This window comes from Rissa tridactyla, chromosome 23 (assembly GCF_028500815.1).
Source record: "Rissa tridactyla isolate bRisTri1 chromosome 23, bRisTri1.patW.cur.20221130, whole genome shotgun sequence".
NCBI classification, from domain to species: Eukaryota; Metazoa; Chordata; class Aves; order Charadriiformes; family Laridae; genus Rissa; species Rissa tridactyla.
In genome coordinates this window covers 211,163-238,690 of record NC_071488.1, presented here as the reverse complement: position 1 = coordinate 238,690, position 27,528 = coordinate 211,163, and positions in this window count along the sequence as shown.

Genomic DNA, 27,528 nt, shown 5'->3' with positions numbered 1-27,528 from the left:
TGCCTTGTTCTAAAGCTCTTTGGGAACCGCTTGCTTGGCCCCACAGACCTGGGGGCTGCAGGCTTTCCTGCTGCCTTCAGCCTCAAAGCCACCCTTTCCCATTTGGCGCCGCGCCAGGCACAAAAATGGCCTATGGCTGGAGATGGGTCTCCCGCCCAAAGAGCCAGCAAGGAAAACTATGCCTTGTTCTAAAGCTCTTTGGGAACCGCTTGCGTAGCCCCACAGACCTGGGGGCTGCGGTCTTTGCTGCTGCCTTCACCTCGACACAACCCTTTCCCACTTGGCGCCGCGCCAGGCTCAAAAATGGCCATACGGCTGGAGATGGGTCCCATGCCCAAAGAGCCAGCAGGGAAAACTATGCCTTGTTCTAAAGCTCTTTGGGAACCGCTTGCGTAGCCCCACAGACCTGGGGGCTGCAGGCTTTCCTGCTGCCTTCAGCCTCGACAGCACCCTTTCCCACTTGGCGCCGCGCCAGGTACAAAAATGGCCATACGGCTGGAGATGGGTCCCCCGCCCAAGGAGCCAGCAGGGAAAACTATGCCTTGTTCTAAAGCTCTTTGGGAACCGCTTGCGTAGCCCCACAAACCTGGAGCTGCAGGCTTTCCTACTGCCTTCAGCCTCGACACCACCCTTTCCCACTTGGCGCCGCGTCAGGCACAAAAATGGCCATACGGCTGGAGATGGGTCCCCCGCCCAAAGAGCCAGCAGGGAAAACTATGCCTTGGTCTAAAGGTCTCTGGGAACCGCTTGTGTAGCCGCACAGACCTGGGGGCTGCAGGCTTTCCTGCTGCCTTCAGCCTCGACAGCACCCTTTCCCACTTGGCGCTGCGCTAGGCCCAAAAATGGCCATACGGCTGGAGATGGGTCTCCCGCCCAAAGAGCCAGCAGGGAAAACTATGCCTTGTTCTAAAGCTCTTTGGGAACCGCTTGCGTAGCCCCACAGACCTGGAGGCTGCAGGCTTTCCTGCTGCCTTCAGGCTCGACACCACCCTTTCCCACTTGGCGCCGCGCTAGGCACAAAAATGGCCTATGGCTGGAGATGGGTCTCCCACCCAAAGAGCCAGCAGGGAAAACTATGCCTTGTTCTAAAGCTCTTTGGGAACCACTTGCGTAGCCCCACAGACCTGGGGGCTGCGAGCTTTCCTACTGCCTTCATCCTCGACACCACCCTTTCCCACTTGCCGCCGCGCCAGGCACAAAAATGGCCATACGGCTGGAGATGGGTCCCCCGCCCAAGGAGCCAGCAGGGAAAACTATGCCTTGTTCTAAAGCTCTTTGGGAACCGCTTGTGTAGCCGCACAGACCTGGGGGCTGCAGGCTTTCCTGCTGCCTTCAGCCTCGACAGCACGCTTTCCCACTTGGCGCTGCGCTAGGCACAAAAATGGCCATACGGCTGGAGATGGGTCCCCCGCCCAAAGAGCCAGCAGGGAAAACTATGCCTTGTTCTAAAGCTCTTTGGGAACCGCTTGCGTAGCCCCACAGACCTGGGGGCTGCAGGCTTTCCTGCTGCCTTCAGCCTCGACACCACCCTTTCCCACTTGGCGCCGCGCTAGGCACAAAAATGACCTATGGCTGGAGATGGGTCTCCCGCCCAAAGAGCCAGCAGGGAAAACTATGCCTTGTTCTAAAGCTCTTTGAGAACCGCTTGCGTAGCCCCACAGACCTGGGGGCTGCAGGCTTTCCTGCTGCCTTCAGCCTCGACACCACCCTTTCCCACTTGGCGCCACACCAGGCACAAAAATGGCCATACGGCTGGAGATGGGTCCCATGCCCAAAGAGCCAGCAAGGAAAACTATGCCTTGTTCTAAAGCTCTTTGGGAACCGCTTGCGTAGCCCCACAGACCTGGGGGCTGCAGGCTTTCCTGCTGCCTTCAGCCTCGACAGCACCCTTTCCCACTTGGCGCTGCGCTAGGCACAAAAATGGCCTATGGCTGGAGATGGGTCTCCCGCCCAAAGAGCCAGCAGGGAAAACTATGCCTTGTTCTAAAGCTCTTTGGGAACCGCTTGCGTAGCCGCACAGACCTGGGGGCTGCAGGCTTTGCTGCTGCCTTCAGCCTCGACACCACCCTTTCCCACTTGGCTCCGCGCTAGGCACAAAAATGGCCTATGGCTGGAGATGGGTCTCCCGCCCAAAGAGCCAGCAGGGAAAACTATGCCTTGTTCTAAATCTCTTTGGGAACCACTTGCTTGGCCCCACAGACCTGGGGGCTGCAGGCTTTCCTGCTGCCTTCAGCCTCAAAGACACCCTTTCCCACTTGGCGCCGCGCCAGGCACAAAAATGGCCTATGTCTGGAGATGGGTCCCCTGCCCAAGGAGCCAGCAGGGAAAACTCTGCCTTGTTCTAAAGCTTTTTGGGAACCGCTTGCGTAGCCCCACAAACCTGGAGCTGCAGGCTTTGCTGCTGCCTTCAGCCTCGACAGCACCCTTTCCCACTTGGCGCTGCGCTAGGCACAAAAATGGCCTATGGCTGGAGATGGGTCTCCCACCCAAAGAGCCAGCAGGGAAAACTATGCCTTGTTCTAAAGCTCTTTGGGAACCACTTGCGTAGCCCCACAGACCTGGGGGCTGCGAGCTTTCCTACTGCCTTCATCCTCGACACCACCCTTTCCCACTTGCCGCCGCGCCAGGCACAAAAATGGCCATACGGCTGGAGATGGGTCCCCCGCCCAAGGAGCCAGCAGGGAAAACTATGCCTTGTTCTAAAGCTCTTTGGGAACCGCTTGCGTAGCCCCACAAACCTGGAGCTGCAGGCTTTCCTACTGCCTTCAGCCTCGACACCACCCTTTCCCACTTGGCGCCGCGCCAGGCACAAAAATGGCCATACGGCTGGAGATGGGTCCCCCGCCCAAAGAGCCAGCAGGGAAAACCTATGCCTTGTTCTAAAGCTCTTTGGGAACCGCTTGTGTAGCCGCACAGACCTGGGGGCTGCAGGCTTTCCTGCTGCCTTCAGCCTCGACAGCACCCTTTCCCACTTGGCGCTGCGCTAGGCACAAAAATGGCCATACGGCTGGAGATGGGTCCCCCGCCCAAAGAGCCAGCAGGGAAAACTATGCCTTGTTCTAAAGCTCTTTGGGAACCGCTTGCGTAGCCCCACAGACCTGGGGGCTGCAGGCTTTCCTGCTGCCTTCAGCCTCGACACCACCCTTTCCCACTTGGCGCCGCGCTAGGCGCAAAAATGACCTATGGCTGGAGATGGGTCTCCCGCCCAAAGAGCCAGCAAGGAAAACTATGCCTTGTTCTAAAGCTCTTTGGGAACCGCTTGCGTAGCCCCACAGACGTGGGGGCTGCAGGCTTTGCTGCTGCCTTCAGCCTCAAAGACACCCTTTCCCACTTGGCACCGGGCCAGGCACATAAATGGCCATATGTCTGGAGATGGGTCCCCTGCCCAAAGAGCCAGCAGGGAAAATTATGCCTTGTTCTAAAGCTCTTTGGGAACCGCTTGCGTAGCCCCACAGACCTGGGGGCTGCAGGCTTTCCTGCTGCCTTCAGCCTCAAAGGCACCCTTTCCCACTTGGCGTCGCGCCAGGCACAAAAATGGCCATACGGCTGGAGATGGGTCTCCCGCCCAAAGAGCCAGCAAGGAAAACTATGCCTTGTTCTAAAGCTCTTTGGGAACCGCTTCCGTAGCCCCACAGACCTGGGGGCTGCGGTCTTTGCTGCTGCCTTCACCTCGACACAACCCTTTCCCACTTGGCGCTGCGCCAGGCACAAAAGTGGCCATACGGCTGGAGATGGGTCCCCTGCCCAAGGAGCCAGCAGGGAAAACTATGCCTTGTTCTAAAGCTTTTTGGGAACCGCTTGCGTAGCCCCACAAACCTGGAGCTGCAGGCTTTCCTGCTGCCTTCAGCCTCGACAGCACCCTTTCCCACTTGGCGCCACGCCAGGCTCAAAAATGGCCATACGGCTGGAGATGGGTCCCATGCCCAAAGAGCCAGCAGGGAAAACTATGCCTTGTTCTAAAGCTCTTTGGGAACCGCTTGCGTAGCCCCACAGACCTGGGGGCTGCAGGCTTTCCTGCTGCCTTCAGCCTCGACAGCACCCTTTCCCACTTGGCGCCGCGCCAGGTACAAAAATGGCCATACGGCTGGAGATGGGTCCCCCGCCCAAGGAGCCAGCAGGGAAAACTATGCCTTGTTCTAAAGCTCTTTGGGAACCGCTTGCGTAGCCCCACAAACCTGGAGCTGCAGGCTTTCCTACTGCCTTCAGCCTCGACACCACCCTTTCCCACTTGGCGCCGCGTCAGGCACAAAAATGGCCATACGGCTGGAGATGGGTCCCCCGCCCAAAGAGCCAGCAGGGAAAACTATGCCTTAGTTTAAAGGTCTCTGGGAACCGCTTGTGTAGCCGCACAGACCTGGGGGCTGCAGGCTTTCCTGCTGCCTTCAGCCTCGACAGCACCCTTTCCCACTTGGCGCTGCGCTAGGCACAAAAATGGCCATACGGCTGGAGATGGGTCTCCCGCCCAAAGAGCCAGCAGGGAAAACTATGCCTTGTTCTAAAGCTCTTTGGGAACCGCTTGCGTAGCCCCACAGACCTGGAGGCTGCGGGCTTTGCTGCTGCCTTCAGGCTCGACACCACCCTTTCCCACTTGGCGCCGCGCTAGGCACAAAAATGGCCATACGGCTGGAGATGGGTCCCCCGCCCAAAGAGCCAGCAGGGAAAACTATGCCTTGTTCTAAACCTCTTTGGGAACCGCTTGCGTAGCCGCACAGACGTGGGGGCTGCAGGCTTTCCTGCTGCCTTCAGCCTGGACACCACCATTTCCCACGTGGCGCCGCGCTAGGCACATAATGGCCTATGGCTGGAGATGGGTCTCCCGCCCAAAGAGCCAGCATGGAAAACTATGCCTTGTTCTAAAGCTCTTTGGGAACCGCTTGCGTGGCCCCACAAACCTGGAGCTGCAGGCTTTCCTGCTGCCTTCAGCCTCGACACCACCCTTTCCCACTTGGCGCCGCGCCAGGCACAAAAATGGCCATACGGCTGGAGATGGGTCCCATGCCCAAAGAGCCAGCAGGGAAAACTATGCCTTGTTCTAAAGCTCTTTGAGAACCGCTTGCGTAGCCCCACAGACCTGGGGGCTGCAGGCTTTCCTGCTGCCTTCAGCCTCGACACCACCCTTTCCCACTTGGCGCCACACCAGGCACAAAAATGGCCATACGGCTGGAGATGGGTCCCATGCCCAAAGAGCCAGCAAGGAAAACTATGCCTTGTTCTAAAGCTCTTTGGGAACCGCTTGCGTAGCCCCACAGACCTGGGGGCTGCAGGCTTTCCTGCTGCCTTCAGCCTCGACAGCACCCTTTCCCACTTGGCGCTGCGCTAGGCACAAAAATGGCCTATGGCTGGAGATGGGTCTCCCGCCCAAAGAGCCAGCAGGGAAAACTATGCCTTGTTCTAAAGCTCTTTGGGAACCGCTTGCGTAGCCGCACAGACCTGGGGGCTGCAGGCTTTGCTGCTGCCTTCAGCCTCGACACCACCCTTTCCCACTTGGCTCCGCGCTAGGCACACAAATGGCCTATGGCTGGAGATGGGTCTCCCGCCCAAAGAGCCAGCAGGGAAAACTATGCCTTGTTCTAAAGCGCTTTGGGAACCACTTGCTTGGCCCCACAGACCTGGGGGCTGCAGGCTTTCCTGCTGCCTTCAGCCTCAAAGACACCCTTTCCCACTTGGCGCCGCGCCAGGCACAAAAATGGCCTATGTCTGGAGATGGGTCCCCTGCCCAAGGAGCCAGCAGGGAAAACTATGCCTTGTTCTAAAGCTTCTTGGGAACCGCTTGCATAGCCCCCACAAACCTGGAGCTGCAGGCTTTGCTGCTGCCTTCAGCCTCGACAGCACCCTTTCCCACTTGGCGCTGCGCTAGGCACAAAAATGGCCTATGGCTGGAGATGGGTCTCCCACCCAAAGAGCCAGCAGGGAAAACTATGCCTTGTTCTAAAGCTCTTTGGGAACCACTTGCGTAGCCCCACAGACCTGGGGGCTGCGAGCTTTCCTACTGCCTTCATCCTCGACACCACCCTTTCCCACTTGCCGCTGCGCCAGGCACAAAAATGGCCATACGGCTGGAGATGGGTCCCCCGCCCAAGGAGCCAGCAGGGAAAACTATGCCTTGTTCTAAAGCTCTTTGGGAACCGCTTGCGTAGCCCCACAAACCTGGAGCTGCAGGCTTTCCTACTGCCTTCAGCCTCGACACCACCCTTTCCCACTTGGCGCCGCGCCAGGCACAAAAATGGCCATACGGCTGGAGATGGGTCCCCCCGCCCAAAGAGCCAGCAGGGAAAACTATGCCTTGTTCTAAAGCTCTTTGGGAACCGCTTGTGTAGCCGCACAGACCTGGGGGCTGCAGGCTTTCCTGCTGCCTTCAGCCTCGACAGCACCCTTTCCCACTTGGCGCTGCGCTAGGCACAAAAATGGCCATACGGCTGGAGATGGGTCCCCCGCCCAAAGAGCCAGCAGGGAAAACTATGCCTTGTTCTAAAGCTCTTTGGGAACCGCTTGCGTAGCCCCACAGACCTGGGGGCTGCAGGCTTTCCTGCTGCCTTCAGCCTCGACACCACCCTTTCCCACTTGGCGCCTCGCTAGGCACAAAAATGACCTATGGCTGGAGATGGGTCTCCCGCCCAAAGAGCCAGCAAGGAAAACTATGCCTTGTTCTAAAGCTCTTTGGGAACCGCTTGCGTAGCCCCACAGACGTGGGGGCTGCAGGCTTTGCTGCTGTCTTCAGCCTCAAAGACACCCTTTCCCACTTGGCGCCGCGCCAGGCACATAAATGGCCATATGTCTGGAGATGGGTCCCCTGCCCAAAGAGCCAGCAGGGAAAACTATGCCTTGTTCTAAAGCTCTTTGGGAACCGCTTGCGTAGCCCCACAGACCTGGGGGCTGCAGGCTTTCCTGCTGCCTTCAGCCTCAAAGGCACCCTTTCCCACTTGGCGTCGCGCCAGGCACAAAAATGGCCATACGGCTGGAGATGGGTCTCCCGCCCAAAGAGCCAGCAGGGAAAACTATGCCTTGTTCTAAACCTCTTTGGGAACCGCTTGCGTAGCCCCACAGACCTGGGGGCTGCAGGCTTTCCTGCTGCCTTCAGCCTGGAAACCACCATTTCCCACTTGGCGCCGCACTAGGCACATAATGGCCTATGGCTGGAGATGGGTCTCCCGCCCAAAGAGCCAGCAGGGAAAACTATGCCTTGTTCTAAAGCTCTTTGGGAACCGCTTGCGTGGCCCCACAAACCTGGAGCTGCAGGCTTTCCTGCTGCCTTAAGCCTCGACACCACCCTTTCCCACTTGGCGCCGCGCCAGGCACAAAAATGGCCATACGGCTGGAGATGGGTCCCATGCCCAAAGAGCCAGCAGGGAAAACTATGCCTTGTTCTAAAGCTCTTTGAGAACCGCTTGCGTAGCCCCACAGACCTGGGGGCTGCAGGCTTTGCTGCTGCCTTCAGCCTCGACACCACCCTTTCCCACTTGGCGCCACGCCAGGCACAAAAATGGCCTATGTCTGGAGATGGGTCTCCCGCCCAAAGAGCCAGCAAGGAAAACTATGCCTTGTTCTAAAGCTCTTTGGGAACCGCTTGCGTAGCCCCACAGACCTGGGGGCTGCAGGCTTTCCTGCTGCCTTCAGCCTCGACAGCACCCTTTCCCACTTGGCGCTGCGCTAGGCACAAAAATGGCCATACGGCTGGAGATGGGTCTCCCGCCCAAAGAGCCAGCAGGGAAAACTATGCCTTGTTCTAAACCTCTTTGGGAACCGCTTGCGTAGCCCCACAGACCTGGGGGCTGCGGGCTTTCCTGCTGCCTTCAGCCTCGACACCACCATTTCCCACTTGGCGCCGCACTAGGCACATAATGGCCTATGGCTGGAGATGGGTCCCATGCCCAAAGAGCCAGCAGGGAAAACTATGCCTTGTTCTAAAGCTCTTTGGGAACCGCTTGCGTGGCCCCACAAACCTGGAGCTGCAGGCTTTCCTGCTGCCTTAAGCCTCAAAGACACCCTTTCCCACTTGGCGCCGCGCCAGGCACCAAAATGGCCATACGGCTGGAGATGGGTCTCCCGCCCAAAGAGCCATCAGGGAAAACTATGCCTTGTTCTAAAGCTCTTTGGGAACCGCTTGCGTAGCCCCACAGACCTGGGGGCTGCGGGCTTTCCTGCTGCCTTCAGCCTCAAAGCCACCCTTTCACACTTGGCGCCACGCCAGGCACAAAAATGGCCTATGGCTGGAGATGGGTCCCATGCCCAAAGAGTCAGCAGGGACAACTATGCCTTGTTCTAAAGCACTTTGGGAACCGCTTGCGTAGCCGCACAGACCTGGGGGCTGCAGGCTTTCCTGCTGCCTTCAGCCTCGACACCACCCTTTCCCACTTGGCACCGCGCCAGGCACAAAAATGGCCTATGGCTGGAGATGGGTCCCCCGCCAAGAGAGCTAGCAGGGAAAATTATGCCTTGTTCTAAAGATCTATGGGAACTGCTTGCATAGCCCCACAGACCTGGGGGCTGCGGGCTTTCCTGCTGCCTTCAGCCTCAAAACCACCCTTTCCCACTTGGCGCCACGCCAGGCACAAAAATGGCCATACGGCTGGAGATTGGTCCCCTACCCAAGGAGCCAGCAGGGAAAACTATGCCTTGTTCTAAAGCTCTTTGGGAACCGCTTGCGTAGCCCCACAGACCTGGGGGCTGCGGGCTTTCCTGCTGCCTTCAGCCTCGACACCACCCTTTCCCACTACGCAACGCACCAGGCATAAAAATAGCCATACGACAGGAGATGGGTCCCATGCCCAAAGAGCCAGCAGGGAAAACTATGCCTTGTTCTAAAGCTCTTTGGGAACCGCTTGCGTAGCCCTACAGACCTGGGGGCTGCAGGCTTTCCTGCTGCCTTCAGCCTCGAAAACCACCATTTCCCTGTGGGAACTGGGCCAGCCTCAAAAATGGCCATACGGCTGGAGATGGGTCACCCGCCCAAAGAGCCAGCAGGGAAAACTATGCCTTGTTCTAAAGCTCTTTGGGAACCGCTTGCGTAGCTCCACAGACCTGGCGGCTGTGGGCTTTGATGCTGCCTTCAGCCTCGACACCACCCTTTCCCACTTGGCGCCGCGCCAGGCACAAAAATGGCCTATGGCTGGAGATGGGTCCCCCGCCCAAAGAGCCAACAGGGAAAACTATGCCTTGTTCTAAAGCTCTTTGGGAACCGCTTGCGTAGCCCCACAGACCTGGGGGCTGCAGGCTTTCCTGCTGCCTTCAGCCTGGACACCACCATTTCCCACTTGGCGCCGCGCTAGGCACATAATGGCCTATGGCTGGAGATGGGTCTCCCGCCCAAAGAGCCAGCATGGAAAACTATGCCTTGTTCTAAAGCTCTTTGGGAACCGCTTGCGTGGCCCCACAAACCTGGAGCTGCAGGCTTTCCTGCTGCCTTCAGCCTCGACACCACCCTTTCCCACTTGGCGCCGCGCCAGGCACAAAAATGGCCATACGGCTGGAGATGGGTCCCATGCCCAAAGAGCCAGCAGGGAAAACTATGCCTTGTTCTAAAGCTCTTTGAGAACCGCTTGCGTAGCCCCACAGACCTGGGGGCTGCAGGCTTTCCTGCTGCCTTCAGCCTCGACACCACCCTTTCCCACTTGGCGCCGCGCTAGGCGCAAAAATGACCTATGGCTGGAGATGGGTCTCCCGCCCAAAGAGCCAGCAAGGAAAACTATGCCTTGTTCTAAAGCTCTTTGGGAACCGCTTGCGTAGCCCCACAGACGTGGGGGCTGCAGGCTTTGCTGCTGCCTTCAGCCTCAAAGACACCCTTTCCCACTTGGCACCGGGCCAGGCACATAAATGGCCATATGTCTGGAGATGGGTCCCCTGCCCAAAGAGCCAGCAGGGAAAATTATGCCTTGTTCTAAAGCTCTTTGGGAACCGCTTGCGTAGCCCCACAGACCTGGGGGCTGCAGGCTTTCCTGCTGCCTTCAGCCTCAAAGGCACCCTTTCCCACTTGGCGTCGCGCCAGGCACAAAAATGGCCATACGGCTGGAGATGGGTCTCCCGCCCAAAGAGCCAGCAAGGAAAACTATGCCTTGTTCTAAAGCTCTTTGGGAACCGCTTCCGTAGCCCCACAGACCTGGGGGCTGCGGTCTTTGCTGCTGCCTTCACCTCGACACAACCGTTTCCCACTTGGCGCTGCGCCAGGCACAAAAATGGCCATACGGCTGGAGATGGGTCCCCTGCCCAAGGAGCCAGCAGGGAAAACTATGCCTTGTTCTAAAGCTTTTTGGGAACCGCTTGCGTAGCCCCACAAACCTGGAGCTGCAGGCTTTCCTGCTGCCTTCAGCCTCGACAGCACCCTTTCCCACTTGGCGCCACGCCAGGCTCAAAAATGGCCATACGGCTGGAGATGGGTCCCATGCCCAAAGAGCCAGCAGGGAAAACTATGCCTTGTTCTAAAGCTCTTTGGGAACCGCTTGCGTAGCCCCACAGACCTGGGGGCTGCAGGCTTTCCTGCTGCCTTCAGCCTCGACAGCACCCTTTCCCACTTGGCGCCGCGCCAGGTACAAAAATGGCCATACGGCTGGAGATGGGTCCCCCGCCCAAGGAGCCAGCAGGGAAAACTATGCCTTGTTCTAAAGCTCTTTGGGAACCGCTTGCGTAGCCCCACAAACCTGGAGCTGCAGGCTTTCCTACTGCCTTCAGCCTCGACACCACCCTTTCCCACTTGGCGCCGCGTCAGGCACAAAAATGGCCATACGGCTGGAGATGGGTCCCCCGCCCAAAGAGCCAGCAGGGAAAACTATGCCTTAGTCTAAAGGTCTCTGGGAACCGCTTGTGTAGCCGCACAGACCTGGGGGCTGCAGGCTTTCCTGCTGCCTTCAGCCTCGACAGCACCCTTTCCCACTTGGCGCTGCGCTAGGCACAAAAATGGCCATACGGCTGGAGATGGGTCTCCCGCCCAAAGAGCCAGCAGGGAAAACTATGCCTTGTTCTAAAGCTCTTTGGGAACCGCTTGCGTAGCCCCACAGACCTGGAGGCTGCGGGCTTTGCTGCTGCCTTCAGGCTCGACACCACCCTTTCCCACTTGGCGCCGCGCTAGGCACAAAAATGGCCATACGGCTGGAGATGGGTCCCCCGCCCAAAGAGCCAGCAGGGAAAACTATGCCTTGTTCTAAACCTCTTTGGGAACCGCTTGCGTAGCCGCACAGACGTGGGGGCTGCAGGCTTTCCTGCTGCCTTCAGCCTGGACACCACCATTTCCCACGTGGCGCCGCGCTAGGCACATAATGGCCTATGGCTGGAGATGGGTCTCCCGCCCAAAGAGCCAGCATGGAAAACTATGCCTTGTTCTAAAGCTCTTTGGGAACCGCTTGCGTGGCCCCACAAACCTGGAGCTGCAGGCTTTCCTGCTGCCTTCAGCCTCGACACCACCCTTTCCCACTTGGCGCCGCGCCAGGCACAAAAATGGCCATACGGCTGGAGATGGGTCCCATGCCCAAAGAGCCAGCAGGGAAAACTATGCCTTGTTCTAAAGCTCTTTGAGAACCGCTTGCGTAGCCCCACAGACCTGGGGGCTGCAGGCTTTCCTGCTGCCTTCAGCCTCGACACCACCCTTTCCCACTTGGCGCCACACCAGGCACAAAAATGGCCATACGGCTGGAGATGGGTCCCATGCCCAAAGAGCCAGCAAGGAAAACTATGCCTTGTTCTAAAGCTCTTTGGGAACCGCTTGCGTAGCCCCACAGACCTGGGGGCTGCAGGCTTTCCTGCTGCCTTCAGCCTCGACAGCACCCTTTCCCACTTGGCGCTGCGCTAGGCACAAAAATGGCCTATGGCTGGAGATGGGTCTCCCGCCCAAAGAGCCAGCAGGGAAAACTATGCCTTGTTCTAAAGCTCTTTGGGAACCGCTTGCGTAGCCGCACAGACCTGGGGGCTGCAGGCTTTGCTGCTGCCTTCAGCCTCGACACCACCCTTTCCCACTTGGCTCCGCGCTAGGCACACAAATGGCCTATGGCTGGAGATGGGTCTCCCGCCCAAAGAGCCAGCAGGGAAAACTATGCCTTGTTCTAAAGCGCTTTGGGAACCACTTGCTTGGCCCCACAGACCTGGGGGCTGCAGGCTTTCCTGCTGCCTTCAGCCTCAAAGACACCCTTTCCCACTTGGCGCCGCGCCAGGCACAAAAATGGCCTATGTCTGGAGATGGGTCCCCTGCCCAAGGAGCCAGCAGGGAAAACTATGCCTTGTTCTAAAGCTTCTTGGGAACCGCTTGCATAGCCCCACAAACCTGGAGCTGCAGGCTTTGCTGCTGCCTTCAGCCTCGACAGCACCCTTTCCCACTTGGCGCTGCGCTAGGCACAAAAATGGCCTATGGCTGGAGATGGGTCTCCCACCCAAAGAGCCAGCAGGGAAAACTATGCCTTGTTCTAAAGCTCTTTGGGAACCACTTGCGTAGCCCCACAGACCTGGGGGCTGCGAGCTTTCCTACTGCCTTCATCCTCGACACCACCCTTTCCCACTTGCCGCTGCGCCAGGCACAAAAATGGCCATACGGCTGGAGATGGGTCCCCCGCCCAAGGAGCCAGCAGGGAAAACTATGCCTTGTTCTAAAGCTCTTTGGGAACCGCTTGCGTAGCCCCACAAACCTGGAGCTGCAGGCTTTCCTACTGCCTTCAGCCTCGACACCACCCTTTCCCACTTGGCGCCGCGCCAGGCACAAAAATGGCCATACGGCTGGAGATGGGTCCCCCGCCCAAAGAGCCAGCAGGGAAAACTATGCCTTGTTCTAAAGCTCTTTGGGAACCGCTTGTGTAGCCGCACAGACCTGGGGGCTGCAGGCTTTCCTGCTGCCTTCAGCCTCGACAGCACCCTTTCCCACTTGGCGCTGCGCTAGGCACAAAAATGGCCATACGGCTGGAGATGGGTCCCCCGCCCAAAGAGCCAGCAGGGAAAACTATGCCTTGTTCTAAAGCTCTTTGGGAACCGCTTGCGTAGCCCCACAGACCTGGGGGCTGCAGGCTTTCCTGCTGCCTTCAGCCTCGACACCACCCTTTCCCACTTGGCGCCTCGCTAGGCACAAAAATGACCTATGGCTGGAGATGGGTCTCCCGCCCAAAGAGCCAGCAAGGAAAACTATGCCTTGTTCTAAAGCTCTTTGGGAACCGCTTGCGTAGCCCCACAGACGTGGGGGCTGCAGGCTTTGCTGCTGTCTTCAGCCTCAAAGACACCCTTTCCCACTTGGCACCGGGCCAGGCACATAAATGGCCATATGTCTGGAGATGGGTCCCCTGCCCAAAGAGCCAGCAGGGAAAACTATGCCTTGTTCTAAAGCTCTTTGGGAACCGCTTGCGTAGCCCCACAGACCTGGGGGCTGCAGGCTTTCCTGCTGCCTTCAGCCTCAAAGGCACCCTTTCCCACTTGGCGTCGCGCCAGGCACAAAAATGGCCATACGGCTGGAGATGGGTCTCCCGCCCAAAGAGCCAGCAGGGAAAACTATGCCTTGTTCTAAACCTCTTTGGGAACCGCTTGCGTAGCCCCACAGACCTGGGGGCTGCAGGCTTTCCTGCTGCCTTCAGCCTGGAAACCACCATTTCCCACTTGGCGCCGCACTAGGCACATAATGGCCTATGGCTGGAGATGGGTCTCCCGCCCAAAGAGCCAGCAGGGAAAACTATGCCTTGTTCTAAAGCTCTTTGGGAACCGCTTGCGTGGCCCCACAAACCTGGAGCTGCAGGCTTTCCTGCTGCCTTAAGCCTCGACACCACCCTTTCCCACTTGGCGCCGCGCCAGGCACAAAAATGGCCATACGGCTGGAGATGGGTCCCATGCCCAAAGAGCCAGCAGGGAAAACTATGCCTTGTTCTAAAGCTCTTTGAGAACCGCTTGCGTAGCCCCACAGACCTGGGGGCTGCAGGCTTTGCTGCTGCCTTCAGCCTCGACACCACCCTTTCCCACTTGGCGCCACGCCAGGCACAAAAATGGCCTATGTCTGGAGATGGGTCTCCCGCCCAAAGAGCCAGCAAGGAAAACTATGCCTTGTTCTAAAGCTCTTTGGGAACCGCTTGCGTAGCCCCACAGACCTGGGGGCTTGCAGGCTTTCCTGCTGCCTTCAGCCTCGACAGCACCCTTTCCCACTTGGCGCTGCGCTAGGCACAAAAATGGCCATACGGCTGGAGATGGGTCTCCCGCCCAAAGAGCCAGCAGGGAAAACTATGCCTTGTTCTAAACCTCTTTGGGAACCGCTTGCGTAGCCCCACAGACCTGGGGGCTGCGGGCTTTCCTGCTGCCTTCAGCCTCGACACCACCATTTCCCACTTGGCGCCGCACTAGGCACATAATGGCCTATGGCTGGAGATGGGTCCCATGCCCAAAGAGCCAGCAGGGAAAACTATGCCTTGTTCTAAAGCTCTTTGGGAACCGCTTGCGTGGCCCCACAAACCTGGAGCTGCAGGCTTTCCTGCTGCCTTAAGCCTCAAAGACACCCTTTCCCACTTGGCGCCGCGCCAGGCACCAAAATGGCCATACGGCTGGAGATGGGTCTCCCGCCCAAAGAGCCATCAGGGAAAACTATGCCTTGTTCTAAAGCTCTTTGGGAACCGCTTGCGTAGCCCCACAGACCTGGGGGCTGCGGGCTTTCCTGCTGCCTTCAGCCTCAAAGCCACCCTTTCACACTTGGCGCCACGCCAGGCACAAAAATGGCCTATGGCTGGAGATGGGTCCCATGCCCAAAGAGTCAGCAGGGACAACTATGCCTTGTTCTAAAGCACTTTGGGAACCGCTTGCGTAGCCGCACAGACCTGGGGGCTGCAGGCTTTCCTGCTGCCTTCAGCCTCGACACCACCCTTTCCCACTTGGCACCGCGCCAGGCACAAAAATGGCCTATGGCTGGAGATGGGTCCCCCGCCAAGAGAGCTAGCAGGGAAAATTATGCCTTGTTCTAAAGATCTATGGGAACTGCTTGCATAGCCCCACAGACCTGGGGGCTGCGGGCTTTCCTGCTGCCTTCAGCCTCAAAACCACCCTTTCCCACTTGGCGCCACGCCAGGCACAAAAATGGCCATACGGCTGGAGATTGGTCCCCTACCCAAGGAGCCAGCAGGGAAAACTATGCCTTGTTCTAAAGCTCTTTGGGAACCGCTTGCGTAGCCCCACAGACCTGGGGGCTGCGGGCTTTCCTGCTGCCTTCAGCCTCGACACCACCCTTTCCCACTACGCAACGCACCAGGCATAAAAATAGCCATACGACAGGAGATGGGTCCCATGCCCAAAGAGCCAGCAGGGAAAACTATGCCTTGTTCTAAAGCTCTTTGGGAACCGCTTGCGTAGCCCTACAGACCTGGGGGCTGCAGGCTTTCCTGCTGCCTTCAGCCTCGAAAACCACCATTTCCCTGTGGGCACTGGGCCAGCCTCAAAAATGGCCATACGGCTGGAGATGGGTCACCCGCCCAAAGAGCCAGCAGGGAAAACTATGCCTTGTTCTAAAGCTCTTTGGGAACCGCTTGCGTAGCTCCACAGACCTGGCGGCTGTGGGCTTTGATGCTGCCTTCAGCCTCGACACCACCCTTTCCCACTTGGCGCCGCGCCAGGCACAAAAATGGCCTATGGCTGGAGATGGGTCCCCCGCCCAAAGAGCCAACAGGGAAAACTATGCCTTGTTCTAAAGCTCTTTGGGAACCGCTTGCGTAGCCCCACAGACCTGGGGGCTGTGGGCTTTGATGCTGCCTTCAGCCTCGACACCACCCTTTCACACTTGGCACCGCGCCAGGCACAAAAATGGCCTATGGCTGGAGATGGGTCCCCTACCCAAAGAGCCAGCAGGGAAAACTATGCCTTGTTCTAAAGCCCTTTGGGAACCGCTTGCTTAGCCCCACAGACGTGGGGGCTGCAGGCTTTCCTGCTGCCTTCAGCCTCAAAGCCACCCTTTCCCACTTGGCGCCGCGCTAGGCACAAAAATGGCCTATGGCTGGAGATGGGTCCCCCGCCCAAGGAGCCAGCAGGGAAAACTCTGCCTTGTTCTAAAGCTCTTTGGGAACCGCTTGCATAGCTCCACAGACCTGGCGGCTGTGGGCTTTGATGCTGCCTTCAGCCTCGACACCACCCTTTCCCACTTGGCGCCGCATCAGGCACAAAAATGGCCTATGGCTGGAGATGGGTCCCCCGCCCAAAGAGCCAGCAGGGAAAACTATGCTTTGTTCTAAAGCTCTTTGGGAACCGCTTGCGTAGCCCCACAGACCTGGGGGCTGCAGGCTTTCCTGCTGCCTTCAGCCTCGACACCACCCTTTCCCACTTGGCGCCGCGCCAGGCACAAAAATGGCCATACGGCTGGAGATTGGTCCCCTACCCAAAGAGCCAGCAGGGAAAACTATGCCTTGTTCTAAAGCTCTTTGGGAAACGCTTGCGTAGCCCCATAGACCTGGGGGCTGCGGGCTTTGCTGCTGCCTTCAGCCTCGAAACCACCCTTTCCCACTTGGCGCCGCGCCAGGCACAAAAATGGCCATACGGCTGGAGATGGGTCTCCCGCCCAAAGAGCCAGCAGGGAAAACTATGCCTTGTTCTAAAGCCCTTTGGGAACCGCTTGCGTAGCCCCACAGACCTGGGGGCTGCAGGCTTTCCTGCTGCCTTCAGCCTCGACAGCACCGTTTCCCACTTGGTGCCGCGCCAGGCACCAAAATGGCCATACGGCTGGAGATGGGTCTCCCGCCCAAAGAGCCAGCAGGGAAAACTATGCCTTGTTCTAAAGCTCTTTGGGAACCGCTTGCGTAGTCCAACAGACCTGGGGGCTGCGGGCTTTCCTGCTGCCTTCAGCCTCAAAGCCACCCTTTCCCACTTGGCGCCGCGCTAGGCACAAAAATGGCCTATGGCTGGAGATGGGTCCCCCGCCCAAGGAGCCAGCAGGGAAAACTCTGCCTTGTTCTAAAGCTCTTTGGGAACCGCTTGCATAGCTCCACAGACCTGGCGGCTGTGGGCTTTGATGCTGCCTTCAGCCTCGACACCACCCTTTCCCACTTGGCGCCGCATCAGGCACAAAAATGGCCTATGGCTGGAGATGGGTCCCCCGCCCAAAGAGCCAGCAGGGAAAACTATGCCTTGTTCTAAAGCTCTTTGGGAACCGCTTGCGTAGCCCCACAGACCTGGGGGCTGCAGGCTTTCCTGCTGCCTTCAGCCTCGACACCACCCTTTCCCACTTGGCGCCGGGCCAGGCACAAAAATGGCCATACGGCTGGAGATTGGTCCCCTACCCAAGGAGCCAGCAGGGAAAACTATGCCTTGTTCTAAAGCTCTTTGGGAACCGCTTGCGTAGCCCCACAGACCTGGGGGCTGCGGGCTTTCCTGCTGCCTTCAGCCTCGACACCACCCTTTCCCACTACGCAACGCACCAGGCATAAAAATAGCCATACGACAGGAGATGGGTCCCATGCCCAAAGAGCCAGCAGGGAAAACTATGCCTTGTTCTAAAGCTCTTTGGGAACCGCTTGCGTAGCCCTACAGACCTGGGGGCTGCAGGCTTTCCTGCTGCCTTCAGCCTCGAAAACCACCATTTCCCTGTGGGCACTGGGCCAGCCTCAAAAATGGCCATACGGCTGGAGATGGGTCACCCGCCCAAAGAGCAAGCAGGGAAAACTATGCCTTGTTCTAAAGCTCTTTGGGAACCGCTTGCGTAGCTCCACAGACCTGGCGGCTGTGGGCTTTGATGCTGCCTTCAGCCTCGACACCACCCTTTCCCACTTGGCGCCGCGCCAGGCACAAAAATGGCCTATGGCTGGAGATGGGTCCCCCGCCCAAAGAGCCAGCAGGGAAAACTATGCCTTGTTCTAAAGCTCTTTGGGAACCGCTTGCGTAGCCCCACAGACCTGGGGGCTGTGGGCTTTGATGCTGCCTTCAGCCTCGACACCACCCTTTCACACTTGGCACCGCGCCAGGCACAAAAATGGCCTATGGCTGGAGATGGGTCCCCTACCCAAAGAGCCAGCAGGGAAAACTATGCCTTGTTCTAAAGCCCTTTGGGAACCGCTTGCTTAGCCCCACAGACGTGGGGGCTGCAGGCTTTCCTGCTGCCTTCAGCCTCAAAGCCACCCTTTCCCACTTGGCGCCGCGCTAGGCACAAAAATGGCCTATGGCTGGAGATGGGTCCCCCGCCCAAGGAGCCAGCAGGGAAAACTCTGCCTTGTTCTAAAGCTCTTTGGGAACCGCTTGCATAGCTCCACAGACCTGGCGGCTGTGGGCTTTGATGCTGCCTTCAGCCTCGACACCACCCTTTCCCACTTGGCGCCGCATCAGGCACAAAAATGGCCTATGGCTGGAGATGGGTCCCCCGCCCAAAGAGCCAGCAGGGAAAACTATGCCTTGTTCTAAAGCTCTTTGGGAACCGCTTGCGTAGCCCCACAGACCTGGGGGCTGCGGGCTTTCCTGCTGCCTTCAGCCTCGACACCACCCTTTCCCACTACGCAACGCACCAGGCATAAAAATAGCCATACGACAGGAGATGGGTCCCATGCCCAAAGAGCCAGCAGGGAAAACTATGCCTTGTTCTAAAGCTCTTTGGGAACCGCTTGCGTAGCCCTACAGACCTGGGGGCTGCAGGCTTTCCTGCTGCCTTCAGCCTCGAAAACCACCATTTCCCTGTGGGCACTGGGCCAGCCTCAAAAATGGCCATACGGCTGGAGATGGGTCACCCGCCCAAAGAGCAAGCAGGGAAAACTATGCCTTGTTCTAAAGCTCTTTGGGAACCGCTTGCGTAGCTCCACAGACCTGGCGGCTGTGGGCTTTGATGCTGCCTTCAGCCTCGACACCACCCTTTCCCACTTGGCGCCGCGCCAGGCACAAAAATGGCCTATGTCTGGAGATGGGTCCCCCGCCCAAAGAGCCAGCAGGGAAAACTATGCCTTGTTCTAAAGCTCTTTGGGAACCGCTTGCGTAGCCCCACAGACCTGGGGGCTGTGGGCTTTGATGCTGCCTTCAGCCTCGACACCACCCTTTCACACTTGGCACCGCGCCAGGCACAAAAATGGCCTATGGCTGGAGATGGGTCCCCTACCCAAAGAGCCAGCAGGGAAAACTATGCCTTGTTCTAAAGCCCTTTGGGAACCGCTTGCTTAGCCCCACAGACGTGGGGGCTGCAGGCTTTCCTGCTGCCTTCAGCCTCAAAGCCACCCTTTCCCACTTGGCGCCGCGCTAGGCACAAAAATGGCCTATGGCTGGAGATGGGTCCCCCGCCCAAGGAGCCAGCAGGGAAAACTCTGCCTTGTTCTAAAGCTCTTTGGGAACCGCTTGCATAGCTCCACAGACCTGGCGGCTGTGGGCTTTGATGCTGCCTTCAGCCTCGACACCACCCTTTCCCACTTGGCGCCGCATCAGGCACAAAAATGGCCTATGGCTGGAGATGGGTCCCCCGCCCAAAGAGCCAGCAGGGAAAACTATGCCTTGTTCTAAAGCTCTTTGGGAACCGCTTGCGTAGCCCCACAGACCTGGGGGCTGCGGGCTTTCCTGCTGCCTTCAGCCTCGACACCACCCTTTTCCACTACGCAACCCACCAGGCATAAAAATAGCCATACGACAGGAGATGGGTCCCATGCCCAAAGAGCCAGCAGGGAAAACTATGCCTTGTTCTAAAGCTCTTTGGGAACCGCTTGCTTAGCCCCACAGACGTGGGGGCTGCAGGCTTTCCTGCTGCCTTCAGCCTCAAAGCCACCCTTTCCCACTTGGCGCCGCGCTAGGCACAAAAATGGCCTATGGCTGGAGATGGGTCCCCCGCCCAAGGAGCCAGCAGGGAAAACTCTGCCTTGTTCTAAAGCTCTTTGGGAACCGCTTGCATAGCTCCACAGACCTGGCGGCTGTGGGCTTTGATGCTGCCTTCAGCCTCGACAGCACCGTTTCCCACTTGGTGCCGCGCCAGGCACCAAAATGGCCATACGGCTGGAGATGGGTCTCCCGCCCAAAGAGCCAGCAGGGAAAACTATGCCTTGTTCTAAAGCTCTTTGGGAACCGCTTATGTAGCCCCACAGACCTGGGGGCTGCGGGCTTTCCTGCTGCCTTCAGCCTCGACACCACCCTTTCCCACTTGCGCCGCGCCAGGCACATAAATGGCCATACGGCTGGAGATGGGTCTCCCGCCCAAAGAGCCATCAGGGAAAACTATGCCTTGTTCTAAAGCTCTTTGGGAACCGCTTGCGTAGTCCAACAGACCTGGGGGCTGCGGGCTTTCCTGCTGCCTTCAGCCTCAAAGCCACCCTTTCCCACTTGGCGCCGCGCTAGGCACAAAAATGGCCTATGGCTGGAGATGGGTCCCCCGCCCAAGGAGCCAGCAGGGAAAACTCTGCCTTGTTCTAAAGCTCTTTGGGAACCGCTTGCATAGCTCCACAGACCTGGCGGCTGTGGTCTTTGATGCTGCCTTCAGCCTCGACACCACCCTTTCCCACTTGGCGCCGCATCAGGCACAAAAATGGCCTATGGCTGGAGATGGGTCCCCCGCCCAAAGAGCCAGCAGGGAAAACTATGCCTTGTTCTAAAGCTCTTTGGGAACCGCTTGCGTAGCCCCACAGACCTGGGGGCTGCAGGCTTTCCTGCTGCCTTCAGCCTCGACACCACCCTTTCCCACTTGGCGCCGGGCCAGGCACAAAAATGGCCATACGGCTGGAGATTGGTCCCCTACCCAAGGAGCCAGCAGGGAAAACTATGCCTTGTTCTAAAGCTCTTTGGGAACCGCTTGCGTAGCCCCACAGACCTGGGGGCTGCAGGCTTTCCTGCTGCCTTCAGCCTCGACACCACCCTTTCCCACTACGCAACGCACCAGGCATAAAAATAGCCATACGACAGGAGATGGGTCCCATGCCCAAAGAGCCAGCAGGGAAAACTATGCCTTGTTCTAAAGCTCTTTGGGAACCGCTTGCTTAGCCCCACAGACGTGGGGGCTGCAGGCTTTCCTGCTGCCTTCAGCCTCAAAGCCACCCTTTCCCACTTGGCGCCGCGCTAGGCACAAAAATGGCCTATGGCTGGAGATGGGTCCCCCGCCCAAGGAGCCAGCAGGGAAAACTCTGCCTTGTTCTAAAGCTCTTTGGGAACCGCTTGCATAGCTCCACAGACCTGGCGGCTGTGGGCTTTGATGCTGCCTTCAGCCTCGACAGCACCGTTTCCCACTTGGTGCCGCGCCAGGCACCAAAATGGCCATACGGCTGGAGATGGGTCTCCCGCCCAAAGAGCCAGCAGGGAAAACTATGCCTTGTTCTAAAGCTCTTTGGGAACCGCTTATGTAGCCCCACAGACCTGGGGGCTGCGGGCTTTCCTGCTGCCTTCAGCCTCGACACCACCCTTTCCCACTTGCGCCGCGCCAGGCACATAAATGGCCATACGGCTGGAGATGGGTCTCCCGCCCAAAGAGCCATCAGGGAAAACTATGCCTTGTTCTAAAGCTCTTTGGGAACCGCTTGCGTAGTCCAACAGACCTGGGGGCTGCGGGCTTTCCTGCTGCCTTCAGCCTCAAAGCCACCCTTTCCCACTTGGCGCCGCGCTAGGCACAAAAATGGCCTATGGCTGGAGATGGGTCCCCCGCCCAAGGAGCCAGCAGGGAAAACTATGCCTTGTTCTAAAGCTCTTTGGGAACCGCTTCCATAGCTCCACAGACCTGGCGGCTGTGGGCTTTGATGCTGCCTTCAGCCTCGACACCACCCTTTCCCACTTGGCGCCGCATCAGGCACAAAAATGGCCTATGTCTGGAGATGGGTCCCCCGCCCAAAGAGCCAGCAGGGAAAACTATGCCTTGTTCTAAAGCTCTTTGGGAACCGCTTGCGTAGCCCCACAGACCTGGGGGCTGCAGGCTTTCCTGCTGCCTTCAGCCTCGACACCACCCTTTCCCACTTGGCGCCGCGCCAGGCACAAAAATGGCCATACGGCTGGAGATTGGTCCCCTACCCAAGGAGCCAGCAGGGAAAACTATGCCTTGTTCTAAAGCTCTTTGGGAACCGCTTGCGTAGCCCCACAGACCTGGGGGCTGCGGGCTTTCCTGCTGCCTTCAGCCTCGACACCACCCTTTCCCACTACGCAACGCACCAGGCATAAAAATAGCCATACGACAGGAGATGGGTCCCATGCCCAAAGAGCCAGCAGGGAAAACTATGCCTTGTTCTAAAGCTCTTTGGGAACCGCTTGCGTAGCCCTACAGACCTGGGGGCTGCAGGCTTTCCTGCTGCCTTCAGCCTCGAAAACCACCATTTCCCTGTGGGCACTGGGCCAGCCTCAAAAATGGCCATACGGCTGGAGATGGGTCACCCGCCCAAAGAGCAAGCAGGGAAAACTATGCCTTGTTCTAAAGCTCTTTGGGAACCGCTTGCGTAGCTCCACAGACCTGGCGGCTGTGGGCTTTGATGCTGCCTTCAGCCTCGACACCACCCTTTCCCACTTGGCGCCGCGCCAGGCACAAAAATGGCCTATGGCTGGAGATGGGTCCCCCGCCCAAAGAGCCAGCAGGGAAAACTATGCCTTGTTCTAAAGCTCTTTGGGAACCGCTTGCGTAGCCCCACAGACCTGGGGGCTGTGGGCTTTGATGCTGCCTTCAGCCTCGACACCACCCTTTCACACTTGGCACCACGCCAGGCACAAAAATGGCCTATGGCTGGAGATGGGTCCCCTACCCAAAGAGCCAGCAGGGAAAACTCTGCCTTGTTCTAAAGCCCTTTGGGAACCGCTTGCTTAGCCCCACAGACGTGGGGGCTGCAGGCTTTCCTGCTGCCTTCAGCCTCAAAGCCACCCTTTCCCACTTGGCGCCGCGCTAGGCACAAAAATGGCCTATGGCTGGAGATGGGTCCCCCGCCCAAGGAGCCAGCAGGGAAAACTCTGCCTTGTTCTAAAGCTCTTTGGGAACCGCTTGCATAGCTCCACAGACCTGGCGGCTGTGGGCTTTGATGCTGCCTTCAGCCTCGACACCACCCTTTCCCACTTGGCGCCGCATCAGGCACAAAAATGGCCTATGGCTGGAGATGGGTCCCCCGCCCAAAGAGCCAGCAGGGAAAACTATGCCTTGTTCTAAAGCTCTTTGGGAACCGCTTGCGTAGCCCCACAGACCTGGGGGCTGCAGGCTTTCCTGCTGCCTTCAGCCTCGACACCACCCTTTCCCACTTGGCGCCGGGCCAGGCACAAAAATGGCCATACGGCTGGAGATTGGTCCCCTACCCAAGGAGCCAGCAGGGAAAACTATGCCTTGTTCTAAAGCTCTTTGGGAACCGCTTGCGTAGCCCCACAGACCTGGGGGCTGCGGGCTTTCCTGCTGCCTTCAGCCTCGACACCACCCTTTCCCACTACGCAACGCACCAGGCATAAAAATAGCCATACGACAGGAGATGGGTCCCATGCCCAAAGAGCCAGCAGGGAAAACTATGCCTTGTTCTAAAGCTCTTTGGGAACCGCTTGCTTAGCCCCACAGACCTGGGGGCTGCGGGCTTTCCTGCTGCCTTCAGCCTCGACAGCACCGTTTCCCACTTGGTGCCGCGCCAGGCACCAAAATGGCCATACGGCTGGAGATGGGTCTCCCGCCCAAAGAGCCAGCAGGGAAAACTATGCCTTGTTCTAAAGCTCTTTGGGAACCGCTTGCGTAGCCCCACAGACGTGGGGGCTGCGGGCTTTCCTGCTGCCTTCAGCCTCGACACCACCCTTTCCCACTTGCGCCGCGCCAGGCACATAAATGGCCATACGGCTGGAGATGGGTCTCCCGCCCAAAGAGCCAGCAGGGAAAACTATGCCTTGTTCTAAAGCTCTTTGGGAACCGCTTGCGTAGCCCTACAGACCTGGGGGCTGCAGGCTTTCCTGCTGCCTTCAGCCTCGAAAACCACCATTTCCCTGTGGGCACTGGGCCAGCCTCAAAAATGGCCATACGGCTGGAGATGGGTCACCCGCCCAAAGAGCAAGCAGGGAAAACTATGCCTTGTTCTAAAGCTCTTTGGGAACCGCTTGCGTAGCTCCACAGACCTGGCGGCTGTGGGCTTTGATGCTGCCTTCAGCCTCGACACCACCCTTTCCCACTTGGCGCCGCGCCAGGCACAAAAATGGCCTATGGCTGGAGATGGGTCCCCCGCCCAAAGAGCCAGCAGGGAAAACTATGCCTTGTTCTAAAGCTCTTTGGGAACCGCTTGCGTAGCCCCACAGACCTGGGGGCTGTGGGCTTTGATGCTGCCTTCAGCCTCGACACCACCCTTTCACACTTGGCACCACGCCAGGCACAAAAATGGCCTATGGCTGGAGATGGGTCCCCTACCCAAAGAGCCAGCAGGGAAAACTCTGCCTTGTTCTAAAGCCCTTTGGGAACCGCTTGCTTAGCCCCACAGACGTGGGGGCTGCAGGCTTTCCTGCTGCCTTCAGCCTCAAAGCCACCCTTTCCCACTTGGCGCCGCGCTAGGCACAAAAATGGCCATACGGCTGGAGATGGGTCCCCCGCCCAAGGAGCCAGCAGGGAAAACTCTGCCTTGTTCTAAAGCTCTTTGGGAACCGCTTGCATAGCTCCACAGACCTGGCGGCTGTGGGCTTTGATGCTGCCTTCAGCCTCGACACCACCCTTTCCCACTTGGCGCCGCATCAGGCACAAAAATGGCCTATGGCTGGAGATGGGTCCCCCGCCCAAAGAGCCAGCAGGGAAAACTATGCCTTGTTCTAAAGCTCTTTGGGAACCGCTTGCGTAGCCCCACAGACCTGGGGGCTGCAGGCTTTCCTGCTGCCTTCAGCCTCGACACCACCCTTTCCCACTTGGCGCCGGGCCAGGCACAAAAATGGCCATACGGCTGGAGATTGGTCCCCTACCCAAGGAGCCAGCAGGGAAAACTATGCCTTGTTCTAAAGCTCTTTGGGAACCGCTTGCGTAGCCCCACAGACCTGGGGGCTGCGGGCTTTCCTGCTGCCTTCAGCCTCGACACCACCCTTTCCCACTACGCAACGCACCAGGCATAAAAATAGCCATACGAAAGGAGATGGGTCCCATGCCCAAAGAGCCAGCAGGGAAAACTATGCCTTGTTCTAAAGCTCTTTGGGAACCGCTTGCTTAGCCCCACAGACCTGGGGGCTGCGGGCTTTCCTGCTGCCTTCAGCCTCGACAGCACCGTTTCCCACTTGGTGCCGCGCCAGGCACCAAAATGGCCATACGGCTGGAGATGGGTCTCCCGCCCAAAGAGCCAGCAGGGAAAACTATGCCTTGTTCTAAAGCTCTTTGGGAACCGCTTGCGTAGCCCCACAGACGTGGGGGCTGCGGGCTTTCCTGCTGCCTTCAGCCTCGACACCACCCTTTCCCACTTGCGCCGCGCCAGGCACATAAATGGCCATACGGCTGGAGATGGGTCTCCCGCCCAAAGAGCCAGCAGGGAAAACTATGCCTTGTTCTAAAGCTCTTTGGGAACCGCTTGCGTAGCCCCACAGACCTGGGGGCTGCGGGCTTTCCTGCTGCCTTCAGCCTCGACACCACCCTTTCCCACTACGCAACGCACCAGGCATAAAAATAGCCATACGACAGGAGATGGGTCCCATGCCCAAAGAGCCAGCAGGGAAAACTATGCCTTGTTCTAAAGCTCTTTGGGAACCGCTTGTGTAGCCCTACAGACCTGGGGGCTGCGGGCTTTCCTGCTGCCTTCAGCCTCGAAAACCACCATTTCCCTGTGGGCACTGGGCCAGCCTCAAAAATGGCCATACGGCTGGAGATGGGTCACCCGCCCAAAGAGCAAGCAGGGAAAACTATGCCTTGTTCTAAAGCTCTTTGGGAACCGCTTGCGTAGCTCCACAGACCTGGCGGCTGTGGGCTTTGATGCTGCCTTCAGCCTCGACACCACCCTTTCCCACTTGGCGCCGCGCCAGGCACAAAAATGGCCTATGGCTGGAGATGGGTCCCCTACCCAAAGAGCCAGCAGGGAAAACTATGCCTTGTTCTAAAGCCCTTTGGGAACCGCTTGCTTAGCCCCACAGACGTGGGGGCTGCAGGCTTTCCTGCTGCCTTCAGCCTCAAAGCCACCCTTTCCCACTTGGCGCCGCGCTAGGCACAAAAATGGCCTATGGCTGGAGATGGGTCCCCCGCCCAAGGAGCCAGCAGGGAAAACTCTGCCTTGTTCTAAAGCTCTTTGGGAACCTCTTGCATAGCTCCACAGACCTGGCGGCTGTGGGCTTTGATGCTGCCTTCAGCCTCGACACCACCCTTTCCCACTACGCAACGCACCAGGCATAAAAATAGCCATACGACAGGAGATGGGTCCCATGCCCTAAGAGCCAGCTGGTAAAACTATGCCTTGTTCTAAAGCTCTTTGGGAACCGCTTATGTAGCCCCACAGACCTGGGGGCTGCGGGCTTTCCTGCTGCCTTCAGACTCGACACCACCCTTTCCCACTTGGCGCCGCGCCAAGCACAAAAATGGCCATACGGCTGGAGATGGGTCTCCCGCCCAAAGAGCCAGCAGGGAAAACTATGCCTTGTTCTAAAGCTCTTTGGGAACCGCTTGCGTAGCCGCACAGACCTGGGGGCTGCGGGCTTTCCTGCTGCCTTCAGCCTCGACACCACCCTTTCCCACTTGGCGCCGCGCCAGGCACAAAAATGGCCATACGGCTGGAGATGGGTCCCCCGCCCAAAGAGCCAGCAGGGAAAACTATGCCTTGTTCTAAAGCTCTTTGGGAACCGCTTGCGTAGCCCCACAGACCTGGGGGCTGCGGGCTTTGCTGCTGCCTTCAGCCTCGAAACCACCCTTTCCCACTTGGCGCCGCGCCAGGCACAAAAGTCGCCATACGGCTGGAGATGGGTCTCCCGCCCAAAGAGCCAGCAGGGAAAACTATGCCTTGTTCTAAAGCTCTTTGGGAACCGCTTGCGTAGCCCCACAGACCTGGGGGCTGCGGGCTTTCCTGCTGCCTTCAGCCTCGAAAACCACCATTTCCGTGTGGGCAGCGGGCAAGCCTCAAAAATGGCCATACGGCTGGAGATGGGTCACCCGCCCAAAGAGCAAGCAGGGAAAACTATGCCTTGTTCTAAAGCTCTTTGGGAACCGCTTGCGTAGCCGCACAGACCTGGGGGGTGCGGGCTTTCCTGCTGCCTTCAGCCTCGACACCACCCTTTCCCACTTGGCGCCGCGCCAGGCACAAAAATGGCCATACGGCTGGAGATGGGTCTCCCGCCCAAAGAGCCAGCAGGGAAAACTATGCCTTGTTCTAAAGCCCTTTGGGAACCGCTTGCGTAGTCCAACAGACCTGGGGGCTGCGGGCTTTCCTGCTGCCTTCAGCCTCGACAGCACCGTTTCCCACTTGGCGCCGCGCCAGGCACAAAAATGGCCATACGGCTGGAGATGGGTCCCACGCCCAAAGAGCCAGCAGGGAAAACTATGTCTTGTTCTAAAGCTCTTTGGGAACCGCTTGCGTAGCCGCACAGACCTGGGGGCTGCGGGCTTTCCTGCTGCCTTCAGCCTCGACACCACCCTTTCCCACTTGGTGCCGCGCCAGGCACCAAAATGGCCATACGGCTGGAGATGGGTCTCCCGCCCAAAGAGCCAGCAGGGAAAACTATGCCTTGTTCTAAAGCTCTTTGGGAACCGCTTGCGTAGCCCCACAGACGTGGGGGCTGCGGGCTTTCCTG